The sequence below is a fragment of the Mycteria americana genome, chromosome Z, assembly GCF_035582795.1.
Source record: "Mycteria americana isolate JAX WOST 10 ecotype Jacksonville Zoo and Gardens chromosome Z, USCA_MyAme_1.0, whole genome shotgun sequence".
In the NCBI taxonomy this organism is placed as follows: Eukaryota; Metazoa; Chordata; class Aves; order Ciconiiformes; family Ciconiidae; genus Mycteria; species Mycteria americana.
In genome coordinates, this window is record NC_134396.1 from 29124523 (window position 1) to 29135726 (window position 11204).

The window sequence follows — 11204 nt, forward strand, 5'->3', positions numbered from 1 at the left end:
AGGTTATAAACTTTATTGGGGGGGGAGGGGGGGGGGGAGGCCGGGCCAACTTTCTATTCTATTTCTCAGAAATTGGGTCTTCCCAAAAAATAAATCTGATGATAGTGAATGCCATCTTGAATGGTTAAAGCAATTATGGAAGTCTTGTAGCAGGGGTTATAGGGCAAACTTATGTGCAGGATCAAACTGTATTTAAAAACAAGAATAAATAATGTATTTTTTTCTGAATAATTTATTTTTTGGTTTCCTAAAACACCTTTTAAAAAACAAGGTGGTAGTATGTGCACATGTGTGTGTTTGTGGCCTGATAATGAACTTTTGCCTTTTTTTCCAGTGTGGCTGGGGTGTATGTTTACCTTTGCTTTGGCTTACTGTGTACTGTGTAAACAAATACACTTTTACTCTTTCAAAAAAAATTGTTCTGAGAACTGTTACATTCTCACCTTTGTGACTGAACTTTGTCTTCTCGAGGCTTGGATGCAGTGTCATGTTATTTGTGATATACAGTATCAAAGAAAGAAAAACCAAAACAGCTTAACTGTAGTGACCGCAGTCAGCTCTAACTACCGTGGAAAGCCATGCCAAGCCCAAAGCAGCTGTGGGCAGCGTGTGCTCAGACTACTGTTGGAGCAGCCCTGCGCCGTCCTTTTGGAAGTACAAAGCCCTGATGGCACTGCAAGACAGGACGAGGAGCTGGGAGTAGTTAGCAAAGTTATATAGAAAGGATATTAACACAGAGAAGCAATTTATTTCCATCACAGACCCAACAAGATGCCTTGGATTTGCTTTCTAAGAATTCCTCCACGGCATTTAAATTACTCTGACTCGAATCTCTCTCTTTTCCTTGGAAAATAGAATGAAAATTCACAGAATCACAGAATCATATAGGTTGGAAAAGACCTTTAAGATCATCGAGTCCAATCATAAACCTAACAAGACCACCACTACACCATGTCCCTAAGCACCTCATCCAAACGTTCTTTAAATACCTCCAGGGATGGCGACTCAACCACTTCCCTGGGCAGCCTCTTCCAATGCTGGACAACCCTTTCAGTGAAGTAAAATTTCCTAATATCCAGTCTGAACCTCCCCTGGCGCAACTTGAGACCATTTCCTCTCGTCCTGTCACTTGTTACCTGGGAGAAGAGACCGACCCCCACCTCTCTACAACCTCCTTTCAGGTAGTTGTAGAGAGCGATAAGGTCTCCCCTCAGCCTCCTTTTCTCCAGGCTAAACAACCCCAGCTCCCTCAGCCGCTCCTCACAAGACTTGTGCTCCAGACCCTTCACCAGCTTCGTTGCCCTTCTCTGGACACGCTCCAGCACCTCAATGTCTCTCTTGTAGTGAGGGGCCCAAAACTGAACACAGTATTCGAGGTGCGGCCTCACCAGTGCCGAGTACAGGGGCACGATCACTTCCCTAGTCCCCACGCTATTGCTCATCCAAGCCAGGATGCCATTGGCCTTCTTGGCCACCTGAGCACACTGCTGGCTCATATTCAGGCGGTTATCGACCAACACCCCCAGGTCCTTCTCTACTGGGAAGCTTTCCTTATCTACAATTCATTTATATAAACTAAATGATGGTAGACATTTTGTGTTTATTTAACAGGGACAAACTACAAAGCATACTTCGAACAAACACTGAGAATGTGTTGGGGTGCAGGCAGGGACTGATGCTCCCTGGGCACTCGGAGGCAGCAGGGCAGGGCCTGGCAGCCAGAGCCCGGCAGCCAGGGCCCGGCTCCCACCGCCCCGGCCAGGAGCAGGGCAGCCGGGGATCGGGAACCTGGTGGGGAGCGGGGTGGGCAAGGCCAGGCTGGGACATCAGCCCGGGGCCCGGCAGGGCTGAGGGGAGCTGGAGACCGGCCCTGCTGCGGCGTCACTGGGCAGGGGCTGACGGCCCCGGGGGCTGCCATGGCAGGATGGGGGAGCCCTGGGGGAGGCTGGGCAGGGCCGGTGGGCCCTGTCAGTGCCGTCGGGGCCCTGATGGGATATATGACAGTGCTTTTTAATTTGTATTTTAAATAAAAAGAAATGTATAGTAAAGTTTTGAGGAAGGGGAAGAAAGTCCAAAAGAGTTATTTTTTTCAACTCCCTATCTTGTAACAACTGAATTTCAGCAATAAAATTAAATGGACTATCAAGTGCATTTCAAAAGCACAGATAGAATCAGTATTTAGATAACTATTTTACTCATTTAGAGAGTAATTTTGACCTTAAAATAGGAGTGCATAAATAGGTCCATGTATGAAGAGATCAGACAACCATGCAATAAGCAATGTGTCAAATCTAATTATGTACCAAGTTTTGTAATTATATATTAGTCTTTCTGCACTATGGGTCACAGTTCAGAACCAATGGTATATTGTGGTTGTGGAAAGTTTCTGTGCAAGTGGCAGACATACATCAAATTATACAATGATGTCTAGACACCTTCAGTGTATGGTATTCTTTGCAAGAGAGCACTGAAATAAGGGCATGTGCAAGTTCTAAATTTATAAATCCTTAGTCATTATACAAAGAAACGGATACCCCTCTCTAGCAATTTACAAGGTTGTATTAATTCTTTCTAATCATAGAATCACAGAACAGCCCAGGCTGGAAGGGACCTCGAAAGATCATTTGGTCCAACCCTTCATGGGAAAGGGAGCCTGGATGAGATTATCGAGCACCCTGTCCGATCACGTTGTGAAAACCTCCAGCGCTGGGGACTCCACCATGTCCCTGGGGAGGCTGTTCTAGTGAACGGTTGTTCTCACTGTAAAAAATGTCTTTGTTATGTCAAGATGAAACCTCCCTCGGTGCAACTTGTACCTGTTGCTCGTTGTCTTCTCCATGTAGCTCCTTGTGAAGAGAGAGCCTCTGTCTTCTTTGTAGCCACCCTTTAAGTGATCATCTCCAAACTATACAAAACAAGACATTCTATTTCATACTAAGAGTGTAATCACATAACAAATTATAGCTGTGCTTAGTGATTATTAGCATGGCATACAAACATATCTACAATAAACCAAAACTCTGTCCTGGTAAGTTCCAAGACAGAATTTCTCCTCTATTTGTCATGATGAAACGGGCTCTGTTTGTTGCATACAAGAGGCAAGTTATATGACAGTACAGAATGTTCTCAATTAAGAAAGTGGGTTCCAAAACATACAAAGGCTGATGACTAAGTTACGCCCTGGGCAGCTTTAGATTAGTCCTAGATGATTTTAGTCTTGTCTAACAAAATGAGACATTTATTTCTTTCATTATTTGGGCCACACTGCCTTTCATTTGAAACTGAGGCAGGTGATTATTTTTCTTCAGGTGCTTAGTGGGAAAGGATGGCTGATGGCTTGTTGGCAGCTACTTTGCACTGTTTTCCTAAAGCTTCCCAAAAGAGATCCATCTTCTACACAAAGTCATGTACTGAGTTCCAGCAGAAAATCTAGACTGACAAACTTCTAGCTTATTTTTTGGGTTTAGAGAATATGATTATTTTGATGAAATGGGACACTCATTTGAAAAAAAAAAACATCTCTGACAGGAAAAGACTTATGTATTTGTTTAAGATCAAGCACTTCGGTTAAGTGCTTGCTGAATTAGGGCATGGAATAAGAAACACAGATTAACTTGTGTCTATCACCAAGTGCTGGGAGCCTGTGCAGTAAATTCAATGTCCTCAAACAGACACGTGCCTATGGTTCAAGTTCTGTTTTCAAAGATCAGAATCGGATTTCTAACTGATTTAATACAATGACATTTATTCATTTACTGTATCTGTGTCGAGACATGAAAATATCTGACTAACTCATTACAGCAAAGGACAAATATACAATACATTCAAAGCAATGTGGAAGAAATAAGCTATGCCAGCCAAGAAAAATAATATTGGGTGTAGAACTAATCTATATGCACATGAATAAAATACAGGCATCAGGACTGAAATCTGCTGTTGTAAAATGCTGTGTATCAATGCTTGACATGGAATTAGAAATGATAGTTGTGGCACGTGATTGCCCTCTATGCCTTGGCATGCCAATCTAGGGTGTTGCTACAGAGAGTTGTCCATTGGGAAAGGAAAAGTATTTAATAGGGTTTTTTACATAATAAATAAGCAACAGATTATGTAGCCAGAGTTCTTAAGATGCTTTGTTCTGACATAAATTCCAAATACAGATGTCAAAGGCAGGAGAACTTACTGTATTGGTAGCAGTGCACATACAATATTAGGAATTATTGCTTAGAAATCACATAGACTACTACATTTTTATTAATTCCTTTTCAGTGATACATGTTTCACAAGTAGAAAGCATGTCAGACAGATACATGGAAAATCATTCTGGGAGCTACATTGCATATGGCATGCACAGATTCCTGTGGGATGTTATCTTTGCCTTCAACAGTGTTAATTTACTTCCATGACAATACATTACATTTAGAACGTCAACAATTTCTTACTATTAAAATATGGTGCTGATGAGAGGTATTATTACTGAAGTCTACTGCATCCCTATCATTTCATGGTCAAAACATGATGGAGGAAACAAAATTCTGTACAATAATCTCAAGCTCTGTAATATTTTGAACTGAGAGAGAAAACTGAAACTTATGGCATCCAAATTCAGAGAAGAAAATGTGACACTGTACACCATCCTTCATGGTTAAATAAGAAAACTCTAAGATTTCCTTGATACAGATTATATTGTCTTTTGTACACACTTCAAGTTAAGATTATTAGTGTTCAAACTTCCTCTACTCCTGTTACCTCTAGCAACAGCACATGTTGCTCTTAGTTACTCTTTGACCAATCTGTTTTCATTTCATGGTCCAAGCAAACACAGTAGAGTGTTTACAGCTTACATTTTTAAAAGCTTTTTGGCATAAAACATTGTTCTTTCTTCTCAGTTTGCAGATGTCCATGCTGAGTATTTCTGCAAGGAACATATAATTTATGAAATAATTCAGCAAATACATAAATTGATCTTCATGCAAAAGAAAAAATACTTTCCGTGGAAAATGCTGATTCTAGCGGTATACTTCCATGAATACTGTAAAATAATCATAAACTCAGAACAGTCTGAGAAACTACATTACTTTTAATTGTCATATCATAGCACATTCTGATGAATTTATGCAGTCTCCAGTCATTCCACATTTTCAGCTACTCATCCTAGATTCTTTTTTACCTTCAGATAGAACTTCCATTTCCATTATCAAGCCATTCTCAGCATGGAATGTAACCATGATCCAATGACAGGGTGTCACCTCAGCAGAACTTGGCTGCAGTGATGTCTTTTACCTGGATTGTACACTTGTTAGCATGTAGAAGAACAATTTTCCAAAACTGTTTTTGTTACTGCAAAGCATTATGAAGTCATAGAGTTATGGGGGATAGAATAGAATAGAATAGAATAGAATAGAATAGAATAGAATAGAATAGAATAGAATAGAATAGAATAACAGAACAGAACAGAACAGAACAGAATAGTTCAGTTGGAAGACATGTACAGCAATCATCTAGTTCAACTGCCTGACAAATTCAGGGCAGACCAAAAGTTAAAGCATGTTATTAAGGGCATTGTCCAACTGTCTCTTAAAGACTGACAGGCTTGGAGCGTCAACCACCTCTCTAGGAAGCCTGTTCCAGGGTTTAACCACCCTCTCTCCGAAGAAGTATTTCCTAATATCTAGTGTGAACCTCCCCTGACACAGCTTTGAACCATTCCCATGTGTCCTGTCACTGGAAACCAGGGAGAAGAGATAAGCATGTCCCTCTCCAAAAGGGCAGGAGAATGATTTCGAAGGTCATTCTCCTGCCTTATGTGCAGTGATGTCAGAAAAGCTAAGGGGTAATGATGTATTGCAAAAGAGCTTTGTTCTGCTGAGATTGTCCCTTGCAGTAGAAAAGAAGCACACTTTATTTAAAATTACCAGAAAGGATTTGTTATTGAGGATGTGCACTGATACATGCTCGGGTCCATGCACCAATATATGCTGGGGGCTGCCCAGCTGGAAAGCAGCTTTGCAGGAAAGTACCCACAGGTCCTGGTGGACACCAGCTTGAGCATGAGCCAGCAACGTGCCCTTGTGGCAAAGGCGGCAAAAGGTACCCTGGGCTGCATGAGGAGGAGTGTTGCCAGCAGGTTGAGAGAGGAGATCCTTCCCCTCTACTCAGCACTGGTGAGGTCACACCTAGAGTGCTGTGTCCAGTTCTGGGCTTCCCGTACAAGAGAGACACGGACATACATCATACAAAGATGACGAAGGGACTGGAGCATCTCTCCTATGAGGAAAGGCTGAGAGGACTGGGACGGTTCAGCCTGGAGAAGACAAGGATCGGGGCGGATCTTATCAATGTGTACAAATACCTGAAGGGAGGGTGCAAAGAGGCTGTTTTCAGTGGTGCCCAGCAACAGGACCAGAGGCAATGGGCACAAACTGAAACACAGGAGGTTCCCTCTGAACGTCAGGAAACACTTCTTTTCTGTGAGTGTGACTGAGCACTGGCACAGGTTGCCCAGGGAGGATGTGGAGTCTCCATGCTTGGAGATATTCAAAAGCTGTCTGGACATGGTCCTGGGCAACTGGCTGTAGGTGACCCTGCAGGGTCACCCAGACCAGATGACCTCCAGAGGCCCCTTCCAACCTCAGCAAGTCTGTGATACTGTGATTCTGTGACTGACCTGGTGTCAGCTGCCTGACCTGCCATTTGGCCATGCTTTAGGATGTCATCATGTGTTACACCCTGACAGGATTTTATAGTCAGGAGAAGACTACAATTCAGGTCCTTCTCTGCAATTATATATTCTTGATAGTGTAAGTGATACATATGATATATAAAAGACTGCTCCTTAAAAGTTTAAAAGGTAACTGAGTACAAGATATAATGTCATTATATCAAATTTTACAAATAACAAGAATGCTGGTACTGATTGGACTGATGGTAAAAGAGTTCACTGTGGGAATGAAGACAATGACATATAATCTGGAATTCTTTGAGTTAACACGGATCTAATGTGCAAGAGAAGGCATGGTAACCTGGTTAATGTACAAAGCATTATGAGAATACTTGTAAAAAGTAGCTATTATTTGGCCAACCTTCTTCAGAATTAAGGCTTATCTTCAAAACCAGACCATTCTCACACAGTGCACACATCTCCTTTTGGAAAATGAAGTGATCATTAACTTCGTTCTAATAACTAAAATACTGCGTGACCCTTAAACAGTGCAAGAATTCCACTCTGATCTCTCTGGATTCCAATGATGGTCAAAATTAGGAAGAATTTTTTTTTTAATGGAGGGATACAAGAGTAGGAAAATAAGGTTATTTTATCTAATGAAATACTTTTGTCTTTTATAGTAAAAATCAGAAATGTGTGCAATTTGAGACAAATGTGTAATTTCCTCCCCTTAAATGGGAGGAGGAAGTATCGTACCTTAGGTTAATTTGACTGGGCTGTGGCATCTAATGTTCTCCCTTCTTGGAGCCTTCCACTTTTTAAGAACACAAGATACGACATCCAGCAGCACGTAGTTGGTTCCTCAGGTTCTGTGTCCTGTCACCTCTAACAGCAGGTAGTGCTGAGCTGCAGAAACACAGAACAAAGCCCATTCATACAAAACAGCTGATAGTCCACAATTCCCACCAATTCAGTTGTGAAATATAGAACTTCTAAGGCAACTAGTCCAGATCCGCATAAAATTTGATTGCCCTAGGGTTAGAGGGGAACAGTGTGAAGGTTTTTACTGGTCATAAGTTTACTTAGATTTTAATAAAGCTCAGCCACATCATTTGGCTCTATGACCTCCTGTAACAGTGAATTTTACCATTATCATGCTATATGAACTGATGTTTCCTTCTTTCATTTGATATAATTTTGCAGTTACTAATTTCAAGTGAGTTATTACATTCCTCTTAAAGACAAACATAAAATTAGAACTGTCATGCTGGAACTGATCCAATGCACTGTCTCCAGCACTGATATCACAGAAAGTGGAAAACAGTATTTTCTTCAATAGTTAAAGACTGTGAATAAAAAGGGTGTTCTATTCAGTCCTTTTTTTTGGTCAGCTTTACATATGATGACCTCTGCCCTGTCTTTACTTCTATAAATCACCAGTCCCTTTCAAGTCTTAGCCAAGTTCTTAGTTTTACCAAATTTGTGTGGCAATGAGTCCCACAGTCTAATTATTTGTCACATAAATAAATCTTATTTATTTTTAATTTGCCAGCTTTAACATTTTTTATTTCCCACCATTGTTTTCATTTACTTAATAGGAAAATGCAAATGTATTTTCTCCACACCGTTCACTTGTTCATATAATTTCATTGAAGTATCTGTATATGATTTCTGTAGAGATTTTGGGCATAGTCCTCTACTGTCCTGCATTTTGTAAGGTCACTTCTGACTGTGTTCTGTGAATATAAAAAATTTCCAGACTAGAAAACCGGTTTTGGACACATTTGTAAATACAGAAAAAGTAGGCCAGCAATGTATTGTTGTACAGCCACTGCTCTCTGACTCGATCACAATCGTAATAAAAAATATGTAACAGTTCAGAATATTTTTCCATTACTCTTCAAAATCTTAAAGTAATTATAATGAGAATTATAATTAATATAGTTCAGATATCCTGGGAAGAATTATAAATGTGTATTTTGTAGGGTGTAGGCTGGAAATTGATTTTTAAAATGCTTGTTTTGCTTGTTTCTACTGGTATGTTGTTGAAAAAAAAGGAAGGCCAGTCTTCTTCATTCCATGCCATAGGTGGGAATGAAATACAATGTGAATTCCTGACATGAACCCTCTGCAATGCAGGAGGTTCTCACACTTCACTGCTTCGAGCGGGAGGTTGGATTAAGTTGGAATTCCTACCCGAGTCACACCACGATCCTCTCATCCACTGGCAACAGCTGTACTGTCCCCCTCAGGCTCTGTTGAACTTTTTTGCCTCCGTTTACAATTCTTTAATTTCACATGGCAATACCGCTGCATTTTGAGGCAAGTTTTGGGAACCATGGCCACTGGAAACTAAACTCTTAAGAGCCCTGACCAAAGGAGCAGCAGAGGGGTGCTCCACTTGGGCTTTGGATGTGTGGCAGGCGAAGCACTCCTTTTCAGGATGGAGAGGTGAAGTTGGCTGGAGAAAACACCAATCTGTTCGTTCTGTCTAAGGAGCTCCTTTGCCTTGATATAGCAATTATAGCTATCTGATTCAGTCCCTTAAGGGGCCAGCTGCTCTCAGAAAGCAGGAAGGGGTATCAATCAGCTGAGAAAAGTCTCCTTCTTATTCCTTTAACCCTGTCTGCAACTGCTGCCTGAAACCTCCTGTAGCAACTGTCTGTGTTGAATCGTACTCCGAATAACAGAGTAACTGGCAGCACAGTTTGCGGTTAGAAGCCTGGTTCAACTGCAAATTAAAATACACTACATCCTGCAGATCTTGCAGTTTTGTGTGTCTGGAGCTTTCTATCGTTATTTCTAGTGCAGTGGAGCTGTTGCACCAAACACCTGTATGAGGCAAAGATTCACTTACCTGGACACTCCTTAAAAATCTTGTGTGCACCTGAGTCCACACGAGTGCCAGGGTTTGGCAGACAAGGAGGGTAAGGCAGGGAATTGGGAAGAGGCAGGCAGGACTTTCAGTGGAGTTGAAGTCGACTGCACTGGCAGCACTCCATTACTGTATCTTGTTAAGCCCACAAACATCTCTTGAAAAATATGGAAGTTACTGTACTTTTCAGCAACACTGGCTTACTGCTAAAAATATGCACTGCTGTGGGACAAAATGTGTACATCTTATATTTAAGCATTCAGATCTTCTGAGTATGACGGTGTGGGTTGTACCTCAGACTATAGCAGCCTGTAAAGGTTTGTGACGCACATCCGTATGATATGGCTTGGGTACTAGAGATTCTGCACCAGAATCACAGTCTCCAGCTGTGCCTCCAACTATGACAGTCACTCCATCTTCAGTCTAATCAGCAAGTGTTTCCAGTTACGTGTGCTAGAAAGTACCATAAGCAGGCTTTTCTCATCACTGAATGGTATGGTTTGTATGGATTTATGATATTTTTGTCCTGACAGAATGCAGAGGGAAATACAAACGTCTGCCTCTCCCTGAGTGCGCGTACATGCTGTACTGATACAGTTGGGACCTATGGAGGTGAGAGCGTTGGACAGCTCTTGATACAAAACCCTCTCTGCCAGCAGGCCACCCTTTGTGAGCACCCATTGCCTTTGCAGTGCCTCTGAGCAGCCTTGGAGTGTCATCTTTCCCAGGTGTGCTGTCATGCTCACCTCTGTAAAGGGGATGGTGTGCTGCTGGAAACGGATGTACTGTACGCAGAACAAGGATGCACTTTCTTTTATTTGTTACTTCATGGCTAATGTAGTATTTTTGTGGGACTACTGTTTTTATGCTCAAACTGATCATAAACATTTCAGTTGGGTTTTAGTCCAGTTTTAAAGGCAGATTATAAAATATGTACCTTGTTGGTGCATATATTCAGGCAAATATATAAAAAGATAAAACTCCTGCTTTAAGTCTGACATCCCATCCTGGCTGAAGGATTGGAACTGGAGGTAATAGTTATGTGTCCCAGCTGAGGAAGTTGCTTTTAAGAAGTGATACTCAAAATGGCTTCCTACTTAAAGGATATGGTGCATGCAATGATTAGGCAAATAAAGACCATCAGCAATCCTGTACAAGTGGCAGATTCACAAAGACAGCCTGATGGATGCTCTTAAAAGCCATCAGCTGAAGAAAGAGATCTCAATGTGGTTTTGCATCTGCATTCCTTGTTACAGAACAATGAAGCAGGATTTATAATCAAATATGTCAGAGTATATATGATATGCTGCAATGATTTTGTAGTAAACTAAAGTGCATGCTACGATCTGAAAAAAAAATAGTGATGCTATATCTTTTACATTTTTTAAAAATGTAGCAATTAATACACATATTTCACTAGCCATAATTTTTTTGAAAATTAAATTATCAAAGAGAAAGTGAAAAAATAGGTGGTTACCTGTTTTGTTTCCCTCTTATTTAAAAAAACAGCAACCTTTATTTCTTTCTTTATTTGCAGGTGGAGTTTTCAGGTATATTTCTCTGTAGAGCTCATTTTTACTAAGTTAATTTAAAACAGAAAATAAGAAACAAATATAAATTTTTTTTATTATACTACTTACTCTTGAATGCTATACTTTTTTTGCT